This window comes from Danio rerio, chromosome 13, assembly GCF_052040795.2.
Source record: "Danio rerio strain M-AB ecotype USA chromosome 13, GRCz13ab, whole genome shotgun sequence".
NCBI classification, from domain to species: domain Eukaryota; kingdom Metazoa; phylum Chordata; class Actinopteri; order Cypriniformes; family Danionidae; genus Danio; species Danio rerio.
Window position 1 is genome coordinate 31,600,001 of NC_141033.1, and position 25,815 is coordinate 31,625,815.

General features: G+C 38.5%; 1 protein-coding gene across 2 annotated transcripts in view; it reads left to right on the forward strand.

The window, feature by feature from the left end:
• Positions 1-25,815, forward strand: part of LOC147834222 (uncharacterized) — a 204,824-nt gene that overhangs the window by 136,257 nt on the left and 42,752 nt on the right. The gene's annotated exons all lie outside the window — the stretch shown is intronic.

Here is a 25,815-nt window from a genome sequence, read left to right on the forward strand (position 1 = left end):
CAGAACAAAAGATTACATAATTTAAAAAATTACAACATTTTAAAACCTGAAAATTTATATATTTCTGAAATTTTCAATTACTCATCATTAATTACACTGTAAATAAATCCCGTAAAATTTACGGTAAAAATCTGGCAGCTGTGGTTGCCAGAAATTTGCTGTTTAAAAAATACAGTAATTTTTTTACGGAAAAAAATGTAAGCTGTGGGCGACAAAAATCTACTGTTAAAAATATGGTAGAGATGTTTTTCAGTTTACGGTATAATTAGGAGGACCGTGAAATTCACAGTAAAATACTGGCAGTTGCGGTTGACAGAAATCTGTTAAAAATACGGTAGAGATGTTTTTCAGTTTATGGTATAGTTAAGAGAACTGTAAAATTCCTAGTAAACAAAATCGCAGCTGAGGTTGCCAGAAATCTACCATAAAAATGCAGTAGAATTTTTTTTGGTTTACGGTAGCAATAACTGTAAAATGAACAGGGAAAAAAATGTAAGCTGCGGACGAAAAAAATCTACTGTTAAAAATACGGTAGAGATGTTTTTCAGTTTACGATATAATTAAGAAAACTGTAAAATTCACTCTAAAAAACTGACGGCTTGTGATTTTCAAAAGTCTACCTTAAAAATAAGGTAGATATGTTTTTTAGTTTATGATATAATAAGGACCGTAAAATTTACAGTAAAAACTGGCAGCTGTGGTTATCAGAAATCTACTGATAAAAATACTGTGGAGATGTTTTTCAGTTTACGGTATAATTAAGAGAACTTAATGTGCTGTAATTTAAGAAGATAGGTAATTACAAAAAACAGCACAGCACATTCAGCAAATTGAGAAAAGATCTTCATCCTTTGACAGCAAATTCTCATAGTGCACACATTGCATTGCACGAACGCATTGCATTTTCACACAATGCAAACAATTTACGAAAATATCTGCATTTTCTTACAACACATTCAAATAGTTTGGAACAAAACGGAAATGTTTGAAGAGGACCCTTACACATGACAGACCTGGCTGTTTAGGTTATGGTTATTTGGGCTAATAAAATACAAAATACGATATTAAAATAAACAAACAAGCAAACAACTCAACTTTCAAAGATCAACTACAACTTCACTGAGCAATAGTCACAACACAGCGGCATCCATCACGTTTTTGGGTCCACTTGAAACATTTCCGTTGTGTTTCAATGTTTTTGCAGGTGTTATGAAAAAAATCAGTGCATTTTTATAAATTGTTTGTGTTGTGATAAAATGCAGCATGTTTTATTAATATGTTTGCATTGTGTAAATGCAGCACATCAATGTGTATGCACTGTGTGCTGTCAAATGGATTAAGATCTTTTCTTAATTTGCTGGCATTTTTTGTAATGTGTTTTTTAAACTGCAGCATGTTAAGATTTTGGACAAAATTATGTTTTCAAAGACTAAAATTAAAATGAAACCCTAAAGAAATATTACATAATTATTTATATATATAACCAGCTGATGGTTATAAAAAACAATGAAAACAATAACTAACTGAGACAATTATTTTAATTGAATTATCTGAAGATTCCTTTAAGTTCATTTCAGTTAAACTTGCCATATTTTCAAGGCCTGTTTAAAAATGCTGAATGTCGGTAATTACTCATGTCATCCTGAGAAATTAAGCAAAACAAATCAATTGAAGAGTCATCATCAGATTTAGTGAAATTTTCTATTATTATCTTAACAATCTATTAATGTTAGGCACAGTTTATTGCAGACGATTTCTCTGTAATTTATTTTCTTTTAATCATAACAGCACTAATTAGTTCACCTATGTTCTATTTGTTTTTACCGAAAACTTTTGCTGTAGTGCAGGGACAAAATGCACACTTACTGTATTAAAATCCAGTCTCTAAAGAGTCTTACAACTATAAATCTATAAAAAAAATATATATATTATTGATAAATTTGTGATTTAAATAGAAAAATCAGACAAATCAGAATTGTAATGCTGAAGCAGTGTTAATTACAAATCTTTGTAAAAAAAAAAAAAAATTAAATACCAGAAAATAAAATGTCCCTCAACATTTAAAATAAAAATGTTTCACTTACAGGATCATTTGTTAAAAAAAATGAAATGTATTCATTTAAATTAGTCATTTAAAATACTAGATACCTATTCTCTTACATACATTGACTCTATCCCTCTCATTTTTCCATGTGTCTTCACACACATGCTTTCCCTCCTAACAGCCACATTTTTGCTCCTCCTCAATCAATGGTCTCGCTGTTTTTTGGCATTCTTCCTCTCTCACCTTCACTATCTCACATTCCTATTCTCACACCCGCCTTATAACACTTTTTTTTCTCTTTTCTCTATTTTTTTCCCCTTAGCTTGGGAGCTTCATAATCTCATATGTACCTAGAGCCTATAATCTATTTTGTCAATCACCGCGCTCTTCCCTCCTTCCAGCCCCAATCAGATGTTTTGTTTTGGTCTTTCTCTCAGTGCTCCATTACCTGTGAGATACAGGCTTTTCTGGGCATCTTACATAAGCATTGCGTCTCTGCTGATACTTGATTGACAGACCCTGATTTATGTTATGAGGCGATGTGGTTTGAACCGCAAGGAGTCAAATTCCTTGACATGGTAGAGACGCCATTTCTGTTTGTGCCATTCTCCTGTTTTCCTGGCTGTACAACTTCCTTCCCAGCTTACACAGGTGACAGGCACTAGAAATAAGATGAATTGGTTCAAGGCAAGACAGTGCTAGTAAATAGGGTATGTAATGGTGATCACTATTCTTACCTAGTTGATTGATTGATTACATTAAGAATTGCAAACATTTTTGTATTACAATAAAAACATTTTTATTATTTAAACATGGCATTATTAAACTAAATTTGCACTAGTTTGCACACATTTTCGTGCACACATTAGCAACACTGTATGAATTTTACCAATAGTATAATTATAATCATACTTACCAAGCTGAGTGATTACATTAAAAATTGCAAATATATATATTTATTACAATAATGCAAATTAGGGATTGTTTTTATTAAATTCCCACGTTTCTAGCACAAAAATCTGAACACTGCATTAACCCAGATTTTTTTTAATTGCTGCATTTTTTCCAGATAATATACAAATTTAAAATGTATATGAAAAATAGAAGTCTTATCAGCAAAGAGATGACATCAAATAAATAACAACAACAAAAACAAGAAAACTGTTGAACCTTTAAATCAAACCTAAACGTTTCTACCCCCTTCTAAGCACCATTCCTCATATCTACCACCCCTCCCTAATTCCTAAGGCCTTCAATAAGTATGCAAAGATTAATCAAAATGCAGATAAATAAATAATAAACCAATTGAAATAATAAATAAATAAATAAATAAATAAGGAGATATAATAGATGTATGGGTAAATATAGAAGAATAAAGTAAAGAGATTACTGAAAGTCTCTCTTTCTCCCTTTTAAAATTCTAGTCAGCAGGTTCTGAAATGTTGAGGTTCTCAATGACAGACAGTATGGGACCCCTTGTTTTGTTGAAGAAGTTCTGTGTTTCTTTAAAAAAATGTCTTCGTTTACTCTCTAATTCAGTGTTCTGATGATGGAGGAGACACATATCCATTTGAGGAGAATCGTGTGCCTGGCGAGCAAGGTGGTAAAGGCAATGACTCAGCGTGTTGATGTTTGTGTTGTTGGGATTGGAAGATAACTAAAAGTGCAGTCAGAGGTGTCAGGAGTGATGATTGTATTAAGGGCTTGAGAAAGAATCTTAAAAATATTAGACTAATAGTGAAGGTATTCCCATGTGAAGGTAATCGGCCAGTGACTGCTTACATCTGTTACAGGCATCGCTTCAGTCCGGAAATATTTTAGATAGTTTGGCATTGGTGAAATGGATGCTATGAAGTACTTTACATTGTAATTGGGCGTGCCTGGCACAAATAGACAAAGAGTCAGTGAACTAAACTGAGAATTTCATTCAATTGGTCCTCAGAAATCTCAACACACAGATCTTACTCCCACGTTTGTTCAAGTAAACCAGTTGGAGATGGAAACAAAGACCTTATTCTAACATAAATTGTAGATATCAGCCATCTTTGACTTGGATTGCGGTTAAGAATTTCATCAAGCTTAGTTTCTGGGGGGTGATTTCGAAAGTGAGAGCTTTTGAAAAAAAAATGTCTCACTTGAACGAAATGGAAAAGATGGTTTTGAGGTAGGTCAAAGTTAGTCGATAAGCGAAAGGAGGAGAAAACATTGTTATCATACAAATCGTTCAAAGTGAACAGACCTTTCATTGACCTAGTAAAACTCAAAAACACAGTCTAAATAGAGAGAGGGAATAAATGGTTATAGGAAATTGGCATATGAAGGACTAATAATTATAACCATTTTACCAAATTGAGTGATTACATTGAAAATTGCTAGTATACATTTTTTGCAAATATATGTTTAATCAAATTTCTAGCATAAAAATCTTATATATATATATATATATATATATATATATATATATATATATATATATATATATATATATATATATATTTTTTTTTTTTTTTTTTATTTATTTATTTATTTTTTTTTAAATGGACTAATAATTATAAAAACTACTTACCGTGTGTCACAATTACCAGTGATCTAATGCTTACAGATCGCTGGTAAACACACATTATTGCATAAAACAGGGATGTCCAGACTCGGTCCTGGAGGGCCGGTGTCCTGCAAAGTTTAGTTCCAACCCCAATCAGACACACCTTGGCTAGATAATCAAGCTCTTACTAAGCAGTCTAGAAACATCCTTGCAGGTGTGTTGAAGCAAGTTGGAGCTCAAATCTGAAGGACACCAGCCCTCCAGGACTGAGTTTGGACAACCCTCACATAGAACTACAAATCTGCCATTAAATGGACTATGAGATCCAGTCATGCACCACTCACACACCTGGTCTAGATCCCCATGATTGCAGACAGACAAAGCTGAAGCAACTCATGAACTGATTACTAGGACTATTTATACAGCACACACAATTTAATGCAGAGTCTTGTGATACTGTTAGTGCAGGCTAGATCGCTTGCGATCCTGACACCACGTTTATTGACTAAGAATTGCAAACAGATTTGGTATTACAATAAAAAAAGTTATGTTTAATTAAGCGAATGCAGAATTCTTTAAATAAATTACAACTTATTTAAACACACTTTTAGCACAAAAACCTGAACATTGTATAACGTTTAGTTTAAATGCGAGATTTCTGGAAAAAAAAACTCATTTTGAAGAAAAAACCTTTAATAACACGTATTGAATTTGTAATCTATGACCAAAAACTGATGAAAGGCAACAAAATAAACACTTAAAAGTTTTATTTAGATTGGACTAAAAACAAATTGACACATGCTTGTGGTGTTTTGCCTTTAGAGAGAATCATTTCATGTTTATTTTCATTTCTTCCTGCCAGTTTCTAAGAATAACCTTGACCGTTAGACCTTGTGGAAAAGGGAGTGTAAATGGCTGTGTTTGTGACCAAGATGAGCTGCTTTCATCCTAATGCCACGTTGTACAAAACACTCAATAAATGTTCTTTTTATACGGTTTCATCTTCTCCGCACATTTTTCATACGGCGAAAAAAAATCTCTAAATAGACATGCAGTGGAAGAGGTATTGAATGGGGTCAATAATATATTTAATAGTTTTATTGTATAATCTTTTTAAGATTATTGATTTCTGTTCCCGTTTCTTGGCTCACTTTGGAGTGTATTGACTGTGGTAGTGTTATGATACCATGAGACTTGCCCTCAGGCTCCACTCAGACTCGTGCTGGCCCACAATTATTGACCCCACTGACCTTCCCACAGCTCTGTTTCATGCATGCTGCTCTATGCATATAATCTGTGCTGTTTTCCTTCTGTAAATGTGCAAAGAAGTGGACAACAATGCCCCCTTCGCGCTTGCCTCAGATTTAATCTCAGAAATCATTGTTTATTTAATCTTACTGTAGCTTTTCATGAAAGCTGTGGAATATGGTTGGGACAATTTGTACCCATTGATAATGATGTTTATTTTCAGTTTTTGTTTACATTGATATTTGTTTTGTTCATGCCATGTCGTAATTACTGTAATTTCTATGACAAGGTGTTGTCGTCTTCAGGGTAGCTCTGACTCAAGATTGTCTTAAGTTGTAGCTTTGAGAAAGTTGTAAGAGAAATGTAAGAGAATGCAATTACATTGTTTGTATATATATATATATATATATATATATATATATATATATATATATATATATATATATATATATATATATATATATATATATATATATATATATATATACAGCTGAAGTCAGAATTATTAGCCCCCCTGTTTATTTTTTTCCTCAATTTCTGTTTAACGGATAATAATAATAATAACATAATAATTTTAATAACTCATCTCTAATAACGGATTTATTTTATCTTTGTCATGATCACAGTAAATAATATTTTACTAGATATTTTAAGACACTTCTATACTGCCTAAAGTGACATTTATAGGCTTAACTAGGTTAATAAGGTTAACTAGGCAGGTTAGGGTAATTAGGCAAGTTATTGTATAATGATGCTTTGTTCTGTAGACAGTCGAAAAACAAATTAGCTTAAAGGGGCTAATAATTTTTACCGTAAAATGGTTCATAAAAAATTAAAAACTGCTTCTATTCTAGCCAAAATAAAACAAAGAAGACTTTCTCCAGAAGAAAAAAAATATTATCAGACATACTGCGAAAATTTCCTTGCTCTGTTAAACATAATTTGGGAAATATTTAAATAAAAAAAAAATTAAAATTCAAAGGGGGCTAATAATTCTGACTTCAACTGTGTGCGTGCGTGCGTGCGTGCGTGCGTGCGTGCGTGTGTGTGTGTGTGTGTGTGTGTGTGTGGATTAGGGGTGTAACAGTTCACAAAAATCACGATTTGGTTCGATATGATATCATATCAGTGGTGTCACTGTTCGGTACGTTTTTGATACAGCAAAAAAGAAAAAAAGCTAGAGTATTTCTCTGATTTAAATTTTTTAACGTATTAAAACTAACATCATAAAAGTATGATCCTGTTTTTTTTTTTTTTTCTTTTACTTCAAACAGTGATTGAGCTATACTTCGGGGTTTCTGCTTAGCATCAAATAAAACAAATCCTTCTTTATACTCAAAACCAAAAAGCTGCTTATAAAAAAATAAATATAATATTGTAGCAGTTAAACAAATAAAAAGAAGAGAACAATTTAGTTTGTATGTGGAACTCAGTTCCAATCAATACTTTTTTTATTTTCAGAAAGATGAGTGTCCACCTTTTCCTCAGACAGCACAGATCTGCTTGATTTGATCACCTGCTTGATTTGATCACCTGCCATTTTAGTGGATCTGAAAGCAGGAATTATCTGACTGAAATGGGCTTATGAAGGAATAATGTGACGGGGCTCTACTACATTTAACATTTTCTTAAAACCCGACATTTTTACTACCGATTAAGATCTCTCAGATGTTTTTTTTCCACCACTCTCTTGGTATCTTTAATGATTAGCAACGTATCTGAAGAGTGGTGGGGGCAGGCATGTGCATGCGTTGTATCTGAGCGGTGGGGGGGAGTTGTGCCCAACGTAACTGAAGAGCTGGGAGGGATGCGGTGGAGGGGTGTGTGATGTATTTAAGGACCGGGGTGGAGATGCGCGATTTCCAGAAGATTATCATTCGTTTGCTGGCATCCAGGAGTCTCGGAAGCTTCCGGGAGACTTGGGATGTCTGGGATTATATTAACGGTACTCGCCATTTTGCAAGCTAGTGTAGCGTGTGGCGTGCCTGACTGGAGTAGTGTTTGGAGGTTGGCTCTTTTCTGTCAGGGGTCCAGGGTTGCTGAGGCAACAGGGCGGAGCCAGCACGAGCAGCCAGGCTGACACAGAAGCTAGCAAGACTGCTAATAAGTGCATGCTTTAATAAAGTGATATTCTGAGTTCAAAAGCGATGGTCTACTGTTTAACATGACAGCGGGTTAGGCAGCATGTTGTCTGCCACTTCATTTGGGATGCCATGTTGAGCGTTGCTGCACTGAAAACATTATATTTTGCACTTATTCCCTTTTGTCATTTTAGATGTTAGTCTGAATTGAATCGTTCGGTTTATAATGCGTACCGAACGATTAAATACAAATATGCGTATCGTTATACACTTAATATATATTTAAGCCTAAAATTGACAAAAAAAAAACAAAAAAAAACTTTGTCAAAAATATAACTTTCAGTATTGTTTTATTTGGCCACAGTACCAAACATCACTATCAGATGCCATTCAGCTTTTATTGGTGACCATATAAGGGTGCTCCCTATTTCTGTACATCAGAGGTGTCCACACTTGGTCCTGGAGGGCTGGTGTCCTGGAGAGTTTAGCTCCAACCCTAATCAAACACACCTGAACAAGCTAATCAAGCTCTTTCTAGGTATACTAGAAACTTCCAGAACTCTTTGATCTCTTTCCCAACGAAATATAGTTTGTCATGATTAGATTGGGATATAACTGCAATATAGTGACGTAAACTCGAATGTCCCACAGGCAGGAGGTGACAGGTTAAGATTCAATTTAAGGAATTGAATAAAAAAGTACAGTTCATGCATACATACAATTTTTAATATTCACACAATCTTTTCTTGTTTTAATATTAAAATGAAAAAAACTGAATTGGAGATAAAAATTAATTGTTTTTAGTTAATATGCTTTTTTATTTTTTACATTTTTGAAATCCCACACCATGTTATGATTAATAAATGCCAATAAAAATATCACTTTGTCTCGGCCCGATAGCATAGTTGTTAGTGTGTCGACACAGCACTTAGGTGCTTGTGATGGTCTGAGCTTAATTCCCAGTTCAAGGTCCTTTGCCAATCCTTCCCTATCTTGACTCCCCACACTGTCCTGTATGTAAATCTCCACTATCAATAAAGGTGAAAACCAATAAAAAAAATGTATACATAAAAAAGTCACTTTCTTAAACTTTCCAAAATTAAAAAAATAATCGGAGCAGAGATCAAGCTCCCAATAACACAACTGGAAAGCCTGAATGGAAAATGCTCATGAATCATAATAAAAAAAAAACTGTTTATTAATAGTACAAACACATTATATTATTTATTTGATAATATTTAACAAAGAAATATAATCTGCTTGAAAAAATGTATTTATTTGTATTTATTACTCAAGCATTGTCACATAACCCTTTATACATCAATGTAATATTATAATTTGCTGATTTTTATGTTTATTCATATCAAAAACAAATATAATTAAAGTAACTGAGATCTGTGTTATTCTCAGCACTCCTTAAAAATCCCCAGAAAGTTTCAAAGAACAGTATGTATTCTCTCTACAGTACATATTTTTAATATTCTTGCAGCATAGGCTGGACAAAGTATTTCCAGGGGCTCTCGGCACCAATTCCAGCCTGTTTCTGTTTTTTTCTTTCCTGACCAAGTAGAACCCAGATGATTCCTTCCTTTACACATTCATACATTCATCTGGTCTGTTATCGTTTCATCTGCAGTTACACAAGAAGTGTTCTCATTGTGTCCTGCGGCGGTCAGAGAAGCTGCAGTCTCTCTTCATCCAGATCTTCTCTCTCTCTTTCTCTTTCTGTGTCGGACGGCCACTGTGTGTATCAGTGGTATAGAGGTGACCCTCCAGCCCTATTACCCAAACCCACCGTCAGCAGCCAGAGCACATTTCCCAAATGAAAAGCTTCTCCCCCTCAGTCTCTGAGCTCCATCTCACTCCTCCCTCCATCAGATTGCTGCCTCTCTTCTTTTATAAGGCTCTTAATGGTTTATAAATTGCGCGTAATGATTCCTCCTCTCCCCTCTGCGCTCGGAGGTTTTTTATGGCCTTTCTGGTTTTGCGAGGTGAGTTTTTGTAGATGGCCAGCGATATCAAGGGCTTGTGCAGATCTGCAGAGAAGCAGGAGGTTAAACTGTGGGAGATTCGTCTTCTGCAGAGATCACCATTGGCAGAAGGGCTTTTTAGATGGTTTAATTCTGTCGAATTATTGTCAACACATGAGGCGATCACTTTCTGTTTAGACTACTCTAACAACATCAACTTAAACAACATCTAAATGGATTTTCTGTCAGATTGGACCGCATTGTTTTAAAGTTCATTCATTCATTCATTCATTCATTCATTCATTCATTCATTCATTCATTCATTCATTCATTCATTCATTTTCCTTCAGCTTAGTTCCTTATTCATCATGGGTTACCACAGCACAATGAACCACCAACTATTCCGGCATGTTTTATGCAGCGAATGTGTTGCAAAGGTAAAGAAGTAATGTCTTCAGTTTTTTACTTTAAGAAATTAGATTAATTTGCTGCTCAAGAAACATTTTTTTCTTAGCCTGAGGAACTAGAAAAACAAAAACATTTTAAAAATTACATTACAACAGACCAATAATTTTATTTATTTGATATATTTAATAATAATAATAATAATAATAATAATAATAATAAAGAAGAAGAAAAAGAAGAAGAAGATTTTTTTATATAAATGGGCAGAGTAGTAAAAATGTCACTGGATTCAAATATTTAGGTTTCATGTTGGACCCGATCCTTAATTTTGTAATTCATATAAAAAAAAAAAACTTGCTACCACACTGAGATTCAATCCAAGACATTTTATAGATATTGGAGATTCTCTGATTTACGAGGCCTCTGGTATGTATTTAAATACTATGATTGTTCCATATTTGTTGTACTTAAATCATCTTTAATACCGTTGGAATCATTATACAAAAGAGCACTTCAAATTAATGTTAAAACCTCGGTTATACCATCACGGCAAAATCTTAAAAAAACACAAACAAAACTCTTAAGTTTTGATAATATTTTTAAATATTCCAATCTTTGTTTTGTTTTTAAAATTATTCACAATCTTTTGCTCCATCGTAAATAAAAAATAAATAAATTCCATTTTAGAGAAAACGTCGCAAATGACACATTCTGTCCTAAAAGAGGAATGCATTGTGTACAATGCAAGATGTAAAACCTCGCCTGACCACACCTGACTGGTGGTCCTGGTCACATTTGTTCACACTGAGTGAGATGTTTATGATTTGTCAGTGTTTTAGTTTATATGTGATTATACCTGTATGTTTTAAGCTGACTTTTTAAATAATTGGTTATTATTGTTTTCATTTTTACCTGCTCAGGGACTGGTGAAAAATAGCAATCCAGCTACAACCTGGCACAATGCATGCATCCTTCCTTTTTGAGATTATTGTAATTTTTGTGCACGTCCCTGTTAAGTAAATAAATTTATTCATTTATGAAAATTATTATAATAATAATAATTATAATAATAACCGGGCTACATGGTGGCACAGTGGGCAGCTCTTTTGCCTTACAGCAAGAAATTTTCTGGTTTGAGTCCCGGCTGGGTCAGCTGGCATTTCTTTGTGAAGTTTGCATATTCTCTCTGTGTTCCTGTAGGTTTTTTTCCCAGGTGCTCTGTTTTCCCCCGCAGTCCAAAGACATGCGCTGTAAGTGAATTGGGTAAGCTAAATTGTAAGTAGTTTACTGTATGTCTGTATGTCCTGGTCCTCCAGATTGGGGGTTTAGAGTTGGGCTAAATACTCACCTCATAAAAATTACGAAACACCAATATGGTGCATCTAAATATCAACTTTGATATAAATGCCCCTGGGAATGAGTGAGTGAGTAAATTTAATAATAATAATAATAATAATAATAATAATAATAATAATAATAATAATAATTATTATTATTATTATTATTATAAATATTATTATTAGTATTATTATTATTATTATTATTATTATTATTATTAGTATTATTATTATTATATCAGACATCAGACTATTCCATAATTTATGAAAAAAAATTTTATTTCCTTTTAGGACATAAAGAATCGTTCAATTATCTTTACTGTTGTTATTATTATTGTTAGTAGGAGTATTGTTACTGTTGTTATTGCTGTCATTACTATTATTAAATAAATATATCACAACATTATATGATAACATAAATTCACGTTTTTCAAAATTTGTTCTTTAAAACATAATAGAAATCTAATTTAAGGAAAAAGACTCAACAGTTTGTCTATTAAAATGAGCAAATAAATAAATAAATATAATCAGTTCTTAAGGAATCTTTAAAATGTTTGTGCTTAACATATTTCTTTTGTGGAAGCTGTTATGCATTTACTTCAGAATTGTAATTAAACTGTCCTGTCATTTTTGTGGCATGTAAGTCTAATGAATTGAAGTTCAAAAGCATGTTACTGCCCTTGAACTATTCAAGGTTTTGCATGTATTAACGTCTTTACTCTTAAGCGATATGCAAAATCAAGACGTAGCGAATTAAAGCAGAGGTTTTGGCAGTCTGGTCGACCTTACCTCTGATGTCTGCCCACAGAAAACCCACAATTCACTAGAGATGAAGAGGAAATGGTTCAGTTCTAGGCTGCTTCATATTCATCACACTTTTGAAGAAGTTAATATAATCATCTTGTAATAGGGTGACATGAATTCATAAAATAGGTCACAAATCTTCCTTTTAAAGGAATTGCGGTATGATAGCATCAGTCTGCCCAAGATGAGTTACAGCAGAGATATTTTTGTTTAGGCAGTTGTTAATGCTACACCACATACTGAGTAATAGTGAATGAAATGGGCCATTGTAAAAGCGTTGATGTTCTCAGAGCAATGGAAATTATGCATTTCTAAGAATAAACATACAATTTGCCTTGAAATTAAAATGCGAGAAGATCTTTCTGATATTCTCACGTTTTTAAAATTTATTTTAAATTTTCATAAGGGACATATTCATTTCTCTTGGTACAAAATTTTAATCCGATCACACTTGCACCACTAGTCATTCAAACCTGATGTCATGTTTTCATTGTAGTTGCACACATTTTCATTCCAAATAATCACAAGATCATTGTGATCTATATGATAACATTTTATTTAAATCACTAAAACACAAATATCTTTTAAAAGTCAGTTTATTCAGTAGCAAACAATACAAGGAACAGGTTTCAAATCACCCTCTGTTCTGAATAAATGTTACTATAGTATAGTTGTTCTGGCAAACTGAAAAAGGTATATTTAAAAAAAAAGCTAGCAAAAAAAAAAGTTATACTAAATGAGAATATGATCAAAGAACATTCTATTTACATATGCAAGCAAAAAAGTATTTAAGTATATTTAGTTAGAGATCGCCACTCAAAGACCATCATCCATGTTCAGTTGTGATCTTTATTTATGTTTAATGCACATGTAGGTGAATGCCATAGGTATCGGAAAGCTTAACAAGGTGCCATAAAATCGATCTTCTGCTGACACTATTGCTGTGTTGTTAATCTAATGGAATCACCCCAGGGGTCATAATCCAGTATATATATATATATATATATATATATATATATATATATATATATATATATATATATATATATATATATATATATATATATATATATATATATATATATATATATATATATAATTAATTTATTTATTTTATTTTTTTTTTCCCAAAATTTTTGTTTAACGGAGATAAGTTGTTTTCAACACATTTCTAAGCATAATATTTTTAATAACTCATTTCTAATAACTGATTTATTTTATTTTTGCCATGATGACATTAAGTAATATTTGACTAGATATTTTTCAAGACACTTCTCTACAACTTAAAGTGACATTTAAAGGTTAGGCAGGTTAGGGTAATAGGCAAATTATTGTATAATGATGGTTTGTTCTGTAGACTATAGAAAAAATAAATACATAGCTTAAAGGGGCTAATAATATTGGCCTTAAAATGGTTTGACAAAGCTGAAAATTTATCTTTAAAATCACTGAAATAAGTATTTATATTTTTGTATATGGTACCACTAATAGTTAAATAAAATGTATAAGATTTTTGGAAATCATCAGAAACCCCACACACAACTCAATGTTGTGTAACCCCCCAGGAAGCACTGGTATGAAGGCCATTGCACAATGAATTAAACAAATCCAAAATTTTCACACGTTAAAATATAAAAATTGGACCTCATGTTGTGTCAATCACACCCGTTGTTAAAAAAAATAAGATCAGTTAAATTTTTTTTCAATTATTCTCACATCTAAAAAAAAACATTTTGAGAGTTATTTTGGCAATTATAAGCCTTTGTATGCTAGTTTCTGTACCTGGCATAGATCCCCATGCGACTATTTGGCCAGTGTGTTTGTCCATACCTTTCACTGAAAGCCTCTGTTCAGGATTTGTTCATGGACATTTGTGCTATGTGGTTGCAGTATCACAAGCAAAGTATCAAAATACCACTGATTTTCTGCACAGCTCTTTGATTTAGCAGTGAACTGTCCTTCCTCTCCATGCAATGGACAAAATATTCATCCTTTCTTTTTCTATTTTGAAGAAGATATATATATATATATATATATATATATATATATATATATATAGAGAGAGAGAGAGAGAGAGAGAGAGAGAGAGAGAGAGAGAGAGAGAGAAAAAAAAGCTAAATTAAACTCTGAATTGTTTTGTAATTTTTTTTTTTTGCACTAATTGTTTTAATTAATAGCATTGGTCTCAGTGTTCAAGGTTTTTGCATGATGATTTTTTTAGGTACAAATATGAAAAACACATACAGTATGTGAACATTTCATACTTCAGTGTGCAAAAGACCATAAGTCAAGTATACATAAGTGCAATTTAAAGCATATTTCAAAGAAGTACCTAAATTAAATTTCAGGAGAGTGCTTAACAAGTAAACTGAAAGGAATATTTTCTTTTTAGTTTAAAAGAAATATACTAATATACACACTTGAATATACTTCTTTTTTGTAAGGGATTTCATGCAAACCCAAGTGAACCAAGGTTTTCCAAGCAACAACTACTGTACCATGTTTGAATGGGTCAAAGAAAAATCTGGTAGTTACTTTATTTATAATCAGTCCTCACAGGAAAACTCAAGTCATATAAACTTTACACTTTATTATTAAAAATGTTTTGTTGAGACACTGAAGAGCTTCGGGGTCTCTTAGACCCCCCCATTTGAGCAAAAGGGTTAAGAAAACAACACAAAATTTGACTGCAATAGAATTACTGAGTCACTGGGTAATGCGTCTCCGCTATCTCTTTCTGTTTCCACATCAGTAATGCCTTGATCTCTCCCTCCAGCAGCACGAGGCCGTGTATGCAGGAGAGAAAGATTGTGCTGAGTGCACATTAGGAACACATCTGGGGGGAGGAAGCTTAATAAAAAGACATCTCTCTGCCTTGTCTTCTTTGGAGCCTCCATTTATTTCCACTCTTTCTTTCCTCGACTCCCTCGCTTTCTCTTGCTCCACTCCCCATCTCAATCCGTCTACCTGCCTTCATCCATCCTCCCCATAGGTGGGTAATTACAGAGAGGAGAAAGGGAGGATTTTAATTTTCAACTGGTTCATTGCAGGGCTGAGAGTAAGTATGGCTCTGCTTCTCCCTGTAGAAGTGCTGCTATTCTGACACCATATCATTTCCTGTCATTACTGTCCGCGGGCCAGGAGGGGAGGCAGTGCTTCTCGAGGCTTGGGTTTGTGGAAGTTACATAAATACACCTTTGAGACTTGAGAGTTGTGGTGTTCAGCAGAAGTTAGCCTGTCTCTGGCACAATGTCAAATGTTTTATATCCGTTCCTATTTGTGTAGCATTTACCTGTCTAACCCCTCACCGATTTTCTGTCACCTTATTTCACCTCATGCCCATTACAGTCCCAAAACTCTCACCTTTTGATTGTCAAAAATAGTGTGCCTTTAGAAATGAAAGTTTTTGTTTATTGACATCTATGGTTCCGTGAAGAAACTTTTATTTTGCGAAAGTTTATTTATAGTTGAAGAAGTTTGTACTCATAAGATTTGTTTGAAGAGCTCAGAATTGGTTCTTCAGTGGCAGTACTGCGATAGCACCCATTAGGAACCTTTTATTTAAAGGGGAAGTATACATGCCAGGCACTGAAGCCAGCATACAAAGATTTATGCCCGGTTCACACTAGTGCGTTTAAATTTTGAAACGGCGTTTCTGAACAGCTCTCCGTCTACACCAAAACACTGAAAACGCACATCACGTGACCACACACAAACATGCATGCGCTGCAGCCTATCTACCCTGAAGAGAGCTGTGCTCGTCGGAGTGTTCATCAAGGATCTCCTGCTGGATCTAATCTCGCTAGCTGCATCCCAAATCGCATACTAATGCACTATTCTATGCCATTTTGTAGCCATTTTCATAGTGTAAGTAGTGTGTTCACACTGAAAACTCTAAAAATAATAAGAGCACTTTAATTACCCGGATGATGCACTCATTCAGCCGGTAAAATGAAGTGTGTAATGATGGACACTTCACACACTCACAACTGCAGATTTGCTCACGTAGCGGAAGGGGCGGAGTCATCGGGCGCACATGCTGGATACCGTTCGAGGTTACAGAAGTAACCCTTCGTTTCCCGAGGAGGGGAACGGAAGTGCCATAGAGTGGATTGATTGAAATCCACGAAATGGGAGGATTCGGTTCAGAAGCCGCTTGTCTGAAACAGTATTGAACGGGCCAATGAAAGAAATGAATTGGCAGCGTAAGCTTGCACAGGTGCACTTCATTGCCAATTATCCCAGCATATAAGCACACCTGGAGCGAGCAAACGCCATCCTTTTAAGCTGAAGAGACTTTCACTTCCGTTCCCCTCCTCGGGGAATGAAGGGTTACTTCTGTAACCTCGAACGTTCCCCTTCGTTTGGGGAACTTCAGTGCCATAGAGGGGATTGATTGAAATCCACGAAATGGGAGAAGTATGGAAAGCGCCATAATGACTGCACCTTACCAACGCCCCCGATGAGGGTATAGTCAAGCAAGCGTGACGCACCCACATCATGGGAGGCGCGGTCCTCCAACGTGTCCCTGGCCCCAATTTATCCTACTTCAACAGAAGTCTTACAGATTTAGATATATTTTTTGGGAAGTCGTGAGCATCTAGATAATTCTAGGAAAATACGACAGTACGTTGGGAAGCGTGCAATCCCGATAGGGAGGACGCTGCGGAGGCCATTCGTTACCCAAGGGGGGATAGATGGCAGAATTACATATGGACTAGCCCTAAAAAGGGGGAGTACACATAGCAAAAGAGTGGTTAGCGGAGAGGGAAGACACGGGTCCACCCAGGGGGGGGGAACTTAACCGTGGCGGAATAAGCATATGGGATCGCCTAGTGGGGATCACGCATAGCAGGCACCTTTACCCAAAACGCGGGCTGACCTGCGGGCAGACCTACAATGTAGTGGGCCAGCAAGTGATTCCTCCGCTGAGTCAGTGCTGGGGGCCACGGAGGAATCTGCAGGGCTCACCTGACGGGGAACTTTACTGACAGATAAAAAGGCGCACGTACCTCCGTGTTAGGGAGAATGGCGCAGCAAGCGTGTTTCAACACCCTACCGAATTGTTTCCTCAATCACCAAGGGTTACTTAATACCCTTGAGAAAACCGGCTCCACTCGCAGATTGTAAAACCTTGCAAATGTGTTGGGTGTCACCCAGCCCGCAGCTCTACAGATGTTTGTTAGACAGGCGCCGCGTGCGCGCGCTCGAGAGGATGCGAAGCTCCGAGTGGAGTGCGCACGCACTCTCGGGGGACGCGGCTCACCTCGGCTCTGATTGCGAAAGAAAGGCATCCACAATCTAGTGGGAACTTATTTCGGTACGGCACTTCCCTGTTGCCGACCGCCATAACAGACGAAGAGCTGCTCAGATGATCTAAACTCTGAGTGCGGTCCGGATAATACGCAAACGCGAACTGGACAATAAAGAAGGGCTGGGTCTGCCTCCTCCGAGGGCAGCGCTTGCAGGCTCACTACCTCGTATTAAAACGGAGTGGTAGGAACCTTGGGCACATATCGCGGGCGGGGTCTCAGGACGTGAGAGAAAGCCAGCCCAATTACAGGCACGAGTCACTGACCGAAAAATGCCTCCGGGTCCCCGACCCTCTAATCGATATCAACGCGACCAGCAGAGCTGTCTTCAGGGACAGAAAGATACTGAGTCGAGGATCGAAGGGATCTGACGCGGCTTGTGTAGCGAGGGCGAGATCCTAAGAGGGCATGAGAGGGGGCGGGGTGGATTAATTCGCTTAGCGCCCCTGAGGAACCGGATGATGAGGTTATGCGTTCCCACGGTGCCGCCAGCCACCGCGTCATGAGAGCGGAGATGGCAGCCACGTAACCTTGAGTGTGGAGGGCGACAGCCTGCTCTCCAGCTTCTCTCGGCGTAAAGAAAGCACAACGCTGATCTGGTAATTTATCTGGTAGAGAGCTCTGACATCCAGGTCCGGTTCAGTCAGAGGGCGCGCAACCAGCAACCTGTTCCTCGTCCTCCCTGACCTTGCACAGTAACTGCGCGAGCAGGCTCACAGGGGGAAACGCATATTTGCGCATGCCCCGAGGCCAGCTGTAAGCCAGTGCATCCGTGCCGAGAGCACTCGGTCAGGGTAAGAACAACTGCCAATGAGCGATCTCGGGGGAAGCAACAGATCGATCTGGGCTTCCCAGAATCGCGCCCATATCAGCTGAACAGACTCGGGGTGGAGTCTCCATTCTCCAGGACGTAAGGCTGCACGGTTGAGCTTGCCTGAATATGAATGGCGTGCAGCGATTTCAGCCGCGGATGACTCCAGAGGAGCAGACGGCGGGCGAGCTGAGACATGCGGCGAGAGCGCATACCCCCCATACGGCTGATATATGCCACCGCCGCCGTACTGTCCGTCCTGACCAGCACGTGTTGCCGCTCCAGCACCGGAAAAAAACGGTGGAGAGCGAGGAACACTGCCAACAGCTCCAGGCGATATGCCAATGCAACTGGGTACCTTTCCACAGGTCCGCAGCCGCATGCCCGCAACGCACAGCCCCCTAGCCCGTGTTGGAAGCGTCTGCTGAAACGACAACAAGACTGGACGCCTGTTCTAGAGACACCCAGGCCTGTAGGAACAAGGGGTCGCTCCAAGGGCTGAGGGCGCGGCGACACAGCGCAGTAACAGAGACTTGGTGTGCGCGCGCGTGCCATGCGCGTCTGGGGACTCGATCGTGAAGCCAGTGCTGAAGTGGTCTCATATAGAGTAATCCGAGCGGCATGAAGCGGCTGCGGATGCCATATTTGCTCTTTTCTCGGTTGACCTGAAACCCCAACAGGTGGAAGTGCCGGAGCACTTTGTCTCTGTGCATAATCAATTGCTCCGAGAGAGGGCAAAAATCAGCCAGTCGTCAAGAATTTAAGTATGCAGATGCCCGCGAGCCGAAGGGGCGCTAAGGCACCCTCCGCGGGCTTGGTGAGGACCCGCGGAGACAGAGAGAGCCCGAAGGGGAGGGCTTTGTATTGCCAAGCTCGACCTTCAAACGCAACCGCAGAAACTGACGGTGGCGAGGAAGAGTGGAGACATGGAAATACGCGTCCATCAGGTCTAATGCTGCAGACCAACCCAGAGGACGAACGCACCGGAGGATGCGCTTCTGCGTGAGCATTCTAAACGGCAGCTTGTGCAGACAGCGGTTCAAAACGCGCAGATCTAGGATTGGCCGTGACCCACCGCTCTTTTTGGGCACGATGAAGTGTGGGCTGTAAAACCCGCTCTCCATCTCGGCTGGAGGGAGTGGCTCGATTGCATCCTTCGCCAGGAGGACAGCAATCTCCTCTCGCAAGACAAAGGCGGACAGGGGGCTGACCCTGGTGAATACACACCCGTGACTTGGAGGGCCGTTTCGCGAACTGAATCGCATAGCCGAGTCTGATTGTGCGTATGAGCCACCGCGAAGAGCTGGCCCGCACTAACCAGGCAGGCAGAGCTCTCGCTAATGGACTCATCGCTACAATCGGTGACGTTCCAGCAGTGGGGCAGCGCGGATTAGGTGTTCTGATCCGGGAAGCGCGCGGGTCCCACGGAAAAGCTGGAGGTGAGATATTTGCTCTCACTCCGCACCCGAGCTCCGGAGGGGAGGCTAGAGGGGTGGGAGAAAGGAGACCGTCCTCCCAGCGCTCGTGAGCCACTGGCGAAACGCACCGAATCTGCAAGCTAGAAAGCATAGCGTCCCAGACTGGCAGATTTCGGGCTGTCACATCTGGGGAAGTGGAAAAGTGCCCTTTCATAATGTTTTCATGGCAGTAAAAAAGTGCCGTTGGAAATGGGGCCCCGCCCTCCAGCGGGGAAAGAGCAAGTTCCCTCTTCTCCAGATGGCCTGCCCCAGGGACGCTTCGCGGTCCGTTGCCAGACTTAGCGGCGTTCTGGGCAGGGGGGCTGCCTGCTTCCCAGGTGCCCGACGCGCTCGCTTCGCCAGAGGCGTGTGGGGGCGGAGCAGCTCTCGTAGGCGGGCGCCTTCGGCGAGGAGCAGGTATGAATGGCACGGCGGGCGGAGCGGGCTACGGACCGCCGATAAGACATCACCCATCAACTGCTCTCTCACCGCCTTGAATTCCTGGGTGAATTCACAGACAGTGTCGCCGAACATGGCTTGGGATATGGGGAAAGTCAAGAAAGCGGACTTTGTCGACTTCGCGCATATCAGCCAGGGGTGGCGCTCCTGGATCACTAATGTGGACATCGTCCTCCCCACCGCACACGCAGCAGACTCAGTAGTCCGAAGAGCTAAGTCTGCGCAACAGTCATGGCATCGCAATGACGACATGAACTGCCCGCGAGCAGCGCATTAACATGCTGGACCCCCCAGACATGTAACGCAGTGCCCGTGCCCATCATCCGAGGACAGGAAACCACCGCATCCAGAAACGCACAGTCGGAGCGCCGTCCTGAAAAGGACGTGCTGCACGACTGTGTTGCTCTTTCTGTGAAATTTGCAACTTTATACACACCGCTCTGGAGGACCGGACCCAAAGAACGCCAGGCAAGGGAGAAACCCAGCACGACCGTCTGCCGCTGCGTGTACACACTCTGGACAGGGAGAATGCTCTCGTTCGCTCAGAATCACTGGTCACAGCAGGAGGAACCCTCATCGACTCGATCAGAAAGTCTCTGAAGCGAAAAGGATGGCGTTTGCTCGCTCTAGGTGTGCTTATATGCTGGGATAATTGGCAATGAAGTACACCTGTGCAAGCTTACGCTGCCAATTCATTGCTTACATTGGCCCGTTCAATACTCTTTCAGACAAGCAGCTTCTGAACCGAATCCTCCCATTTCGTGGATTTCAATCAATCCACTCTATGGCACTGAAGTTCCCCAACCGGAGGGGAACTTTATTTATTTTGGATGGTGAAAGCAAAATTCTCCTACGAAAGTGATTATAGCGCCTCCGGATGGGGAATGCGGTTATACCCGTGGCAGGTATTATTTGATAGTTTGGTCATTTATTTCACTGATTTGGCAACCAGTAAACGTCATCAGGGAAACGGTTTGAATTTCCGCTTAGTAAAAAAAGCATTAGTGTGCCATTTGGGAAAACACTACATACATATACTATGCTATTGAGTGTATAAGTGCATAAGTACATAGTGCATGAGTGTGCCATTTGAGACGCAGCTACTATATTTGCTAAACATGATATTTAATTCATCTCGTTGTCCATATCTAACAACATATTCCCCGACTTTGGTCTTTTGAATCCATTACTTGTTCTCAGGTAATGTGTTTTGGCTGAGCACAAAGAGGAGTTAATAATTAATCTAACCACATACATTCTGTATATTGAGTACTTGCTTGCCTTTGTTTCCAATAATGTATAAACTTATTGTACGTTACACTTTTGATAAGGGCCATTATTTGATTATTAAAACTGATATTCAGCAAAAGACACGGTATGTTTTTTTCTATGAAAATACGCAGTGATGTTAGACTCCGTCTTGTTATGAATACGCATACAGTGAAGATGACGCATTTGCAGCACAACGCCTCAACATTTCTGCTGTCTGTTAAGTTGTTAATATCAAAATGAAAATAGCAGTTCCTTCATGTTTTTATTTTATTGTTTAGAAAGTGATACAATGTAGCCAGGATGATGTGAATAATGTTATAAAGTACATTGTTCATGAAGATTTACCCGACATGTCCTCGGGAGTCTGTTTTCCATATCAAACTTGCGAAGTCTGAACTTACAAGGAGAGGATGCAGGACTCTAACTGTGTGTAGGCTACTTAATGTTGAGGAAAAGACCCAAACAGAGAGGCGAATGTCAGCAGCCCCTCCTCCGTTTCATGTCTACGTTTTCCCCCATCCACACTGAGACGGAGCAACAGCGTTTTAGGATGAAAACGACCTCTTCAGCGTTTCCAAAATGCTCCGTTTTCGGCACTCGAAAACTCTGGCGTAGTGTGGACGGATGGCGTAACCGTAGCAAAACAAACTAAAATGCATTAGTGTAAACAGGGCCTTATACTTGACAAAAACACCTCTTAAAACGTTTTTACATTTATTTTTTCTTTTTTTTTCAGCTTAATCCCTTATTTATCAGCGATCGCCACCATGGAGTGAACCGGCAGCTATTCCAGCATATGTTTTATGAAGTGGATGCCCTTACAGCCACAAACCAGTACTGGGAACACTCATACACTTATTCACACTCACACATTACGGCCAATTTAGTTAATCCAATTCTCTTTAAGCACATGACTTTGGACTGTGGGGAAAACCAGATCACCAGGTTTGCCAACAGAAATGACAACTGGCCCAACCGGGACTCATACCAGAAATGTTTTTGCTGTGAGGCGACAGTGCTAACCACTGAGACACCATGCTGCGCTATATAAGGGTTACCTGTATTTCACCTAAATTGAAAGATTCTCTCATTGCTTGCTCTCCCTTGTGTTGTGGTTAAATCTGTAATTATTATAATTGCAGAACACAACTAAGATACCTAAATTCCTATTCACAACCCTCTCTATTCTACCTGTTCACAAAAAAAAAAGGTGATTCACAAAATTCATAAAGGGATCATAAAATAAATCCTTATAAGAGTTAAGCGTATACAGTATTTGACCCTGTGAGGTTTTAGGTGAATAGAAAGATGGAAAGATAATTTTAAAAACACACTAGTAGCCTTTCTTAAAATACTTGGGAATTTTTCCCCAATAAAATCACCTTCTTCATTCTTTTACTTTGTTTAAAACCATAGGCCCACATCCACCCCTGGCCCACCAGCTACTCCACACCTGTGCCCCATCTGCCATAGCAGGTCCTCATTCAGCACCCATTTCTGTCTGTGTGTGTTAAGCACCACCTGCATCCTGCAAACTGGCATGTTTTTTAGACATCATTAATGTCATTATTTCAAATTAGGAAGCAAATTAGTCCAAATTTTGTAATTAGTAATATGTGTTTGGATCTGTTCAGATTAATACTGGTGAATGTTTGCTGATTGGCCTACATTTAGGTTCAGTTTAACCCTGCTGAATTTTATCGGTACAGATTTTATTGATATTATCAATATGGAAAATATTTATTTATTTATTCATTCATTTTCTTGTCGGCTTAGTCCCTTTATTAATCCGGGGTCGCCACAGCGGAATGAACCACCAACTTATCCAGCAAGTTTTTACGCAGCAGATGCCCTTCCAGCCACAACCCATCTCTGGGAAACATCAATATACACATTCACACACACACTCATACACTACGGACAATTTAGCCTACCCAATTCACCTGTACTGCATGTCTTTGGACTGTGGGGGAAACCAGAGCACCCGGAGGAAACCCATGCAAAGGCAGGGAGAACATGCAAACTCCACACAGAAACGCCAACTGAGCCGAGGTTCGAACCAGCGACCCAGCAACCTTCTTGCTGTGAGGTGACAGCACTACCTACTGCGCCACTGCCTCGCCCCTATTTATGTATTTATTTAATTAAAATGATATATTAAGTTGTGAAACAAATTTGAGAACAATTTATGGACACCTAATTTTTTGCCTGTCCAGAAATAATGTAATTTAAATTTTTATAATTAATAATTTTAATAATCTTAGGCATGGCTTTACCATGCTAGCAGATCAGTGTTTTTCAAAATAACAAAGAAACTTTAACAGAAACACATTTTCACACTTTTTTTGTTGTTGAAAGCAGCGGTGGAAATTAGAGAACATCAATCATTGTAGCAAGAAGACACCTCCTTCTCCACTTTTTACTGACTTCTTTACAGACTTTGCGTCTTTCCCCAGTTTGGCGGTGAACATGATGTTTCCCGTTGGACCCAAATAAATTAAATTTTTCATCACTAGAGTGAACTCTGGAGCAGTTCTCTGTCCACACAATATGCTCCTCAGCAAAGCTTGGTAGAGCTTTTTGATTCTTTCTGCTGATGAAAGGTTTGGTCACTGTGGGGCTTTCATTCTAAATTTTCTTAAACATAAAGACACTGTATGTCGAGGTACAGATCCTTACCCTGTTCACTGAACTGGTGAGAAATTCTAGCTGTAATGTTGCCCATTGAGATTCTTTACATTATCACTATCTTTCCTTTCTTGGATGCCTTTTTGGCTAATTTAAATGAGTTAGTGACATTGCAAAGATGTACAATATTCTAGAAATATTGTAAATCTTTACATTTTTAGACAACTATACAATAATCTTGAAATCACATATAATGACTTGCATCTAAAAGTTTTCCAATTGCCCTTCAACTAGTCAACTTTCTGTCTGATGATTTCAGCCACTTTAGAACAGCACACCATCATGCCAAGTCAGTGAAAACTGCAAAGTTCAACCCAAGCTTATAAAAAAAAAAAATGCTTTAGTCTAGAGTTTTGCGAATTGTAAATTAAGTTGTGCCAGTTACATTTTGTTGCACATTTCAGATGAAAAATTTACTAGGGGGCACTGTTTATATTTTATGCAAATCTAAAATACTTAGAGTACATTTTGTTATATATTTCAGAAACATGTCCTTCTTGTACACGAGAAGGTGGGGCTTGACTTGAGACTAGACTCAAACTCGAGCACTCTGCAGCACAAGTACTGAGACAAGTACAAGAACAGCATCCTGAGTCATAACTGGGCATTGTGGACAGCCGTTGGCTTGTGGCAGTGGTGTACGTACCCTGATAGAAATCTATGTTTAGAATTTTGTGTTGAATTTTGAACGCTGCATTGCATAGCATGTCACTGAGCGGCACATCTGGTGAACCTGTGAAAGTCTGCCATTAGTGTTTGTCAGATAATTAAGGAATTTATCTCTAGGTCCCAGAATAACAACAACGGGCCCTGTCATACACCTGGCGCAATGTGGCGCAAGTCGCGACGCAATAGTTGTTTGCTAGTTTCAGCTTGATGCAAGAGTCATTTTGATGTTTTGCGCCACGCTGTTTAAATAGCAAATGCATTTGCGCTCATATGTGCGCCCATAGGCGTTCTGGTCTAAAAAGGAAGGCGTTCTAAGGCGCATTGCTGGCGCGTTACTATTTTGAAAAACTATAATAGATTTTTTCAATAGACTAAAACAAAGCCAGTTTAAAGTCCAGCGCAGAGCGCGTTAGTTATGCGCCTTGCTTACACACTGCATAATACACACAAGATGTAGAGGAATACGCAAATATCTTTACATATGAAAAAGATTTTAAATATTAAGGATATATATATAAAAAATATAATGAGGATATATATAGGATATAAATATAAAGGATTAAAATATTACAAAACATATTATTTTCTAGCCTATATAAATTTAAAAACCACGGCCTTCATGCCTTCTTCATCTCAGGATTCTGTCTCAGTTCATTCATAAAAAATAGATTTTGTATAATTTTATAATTATTAGAAGTATTATTTCTTACATGCAT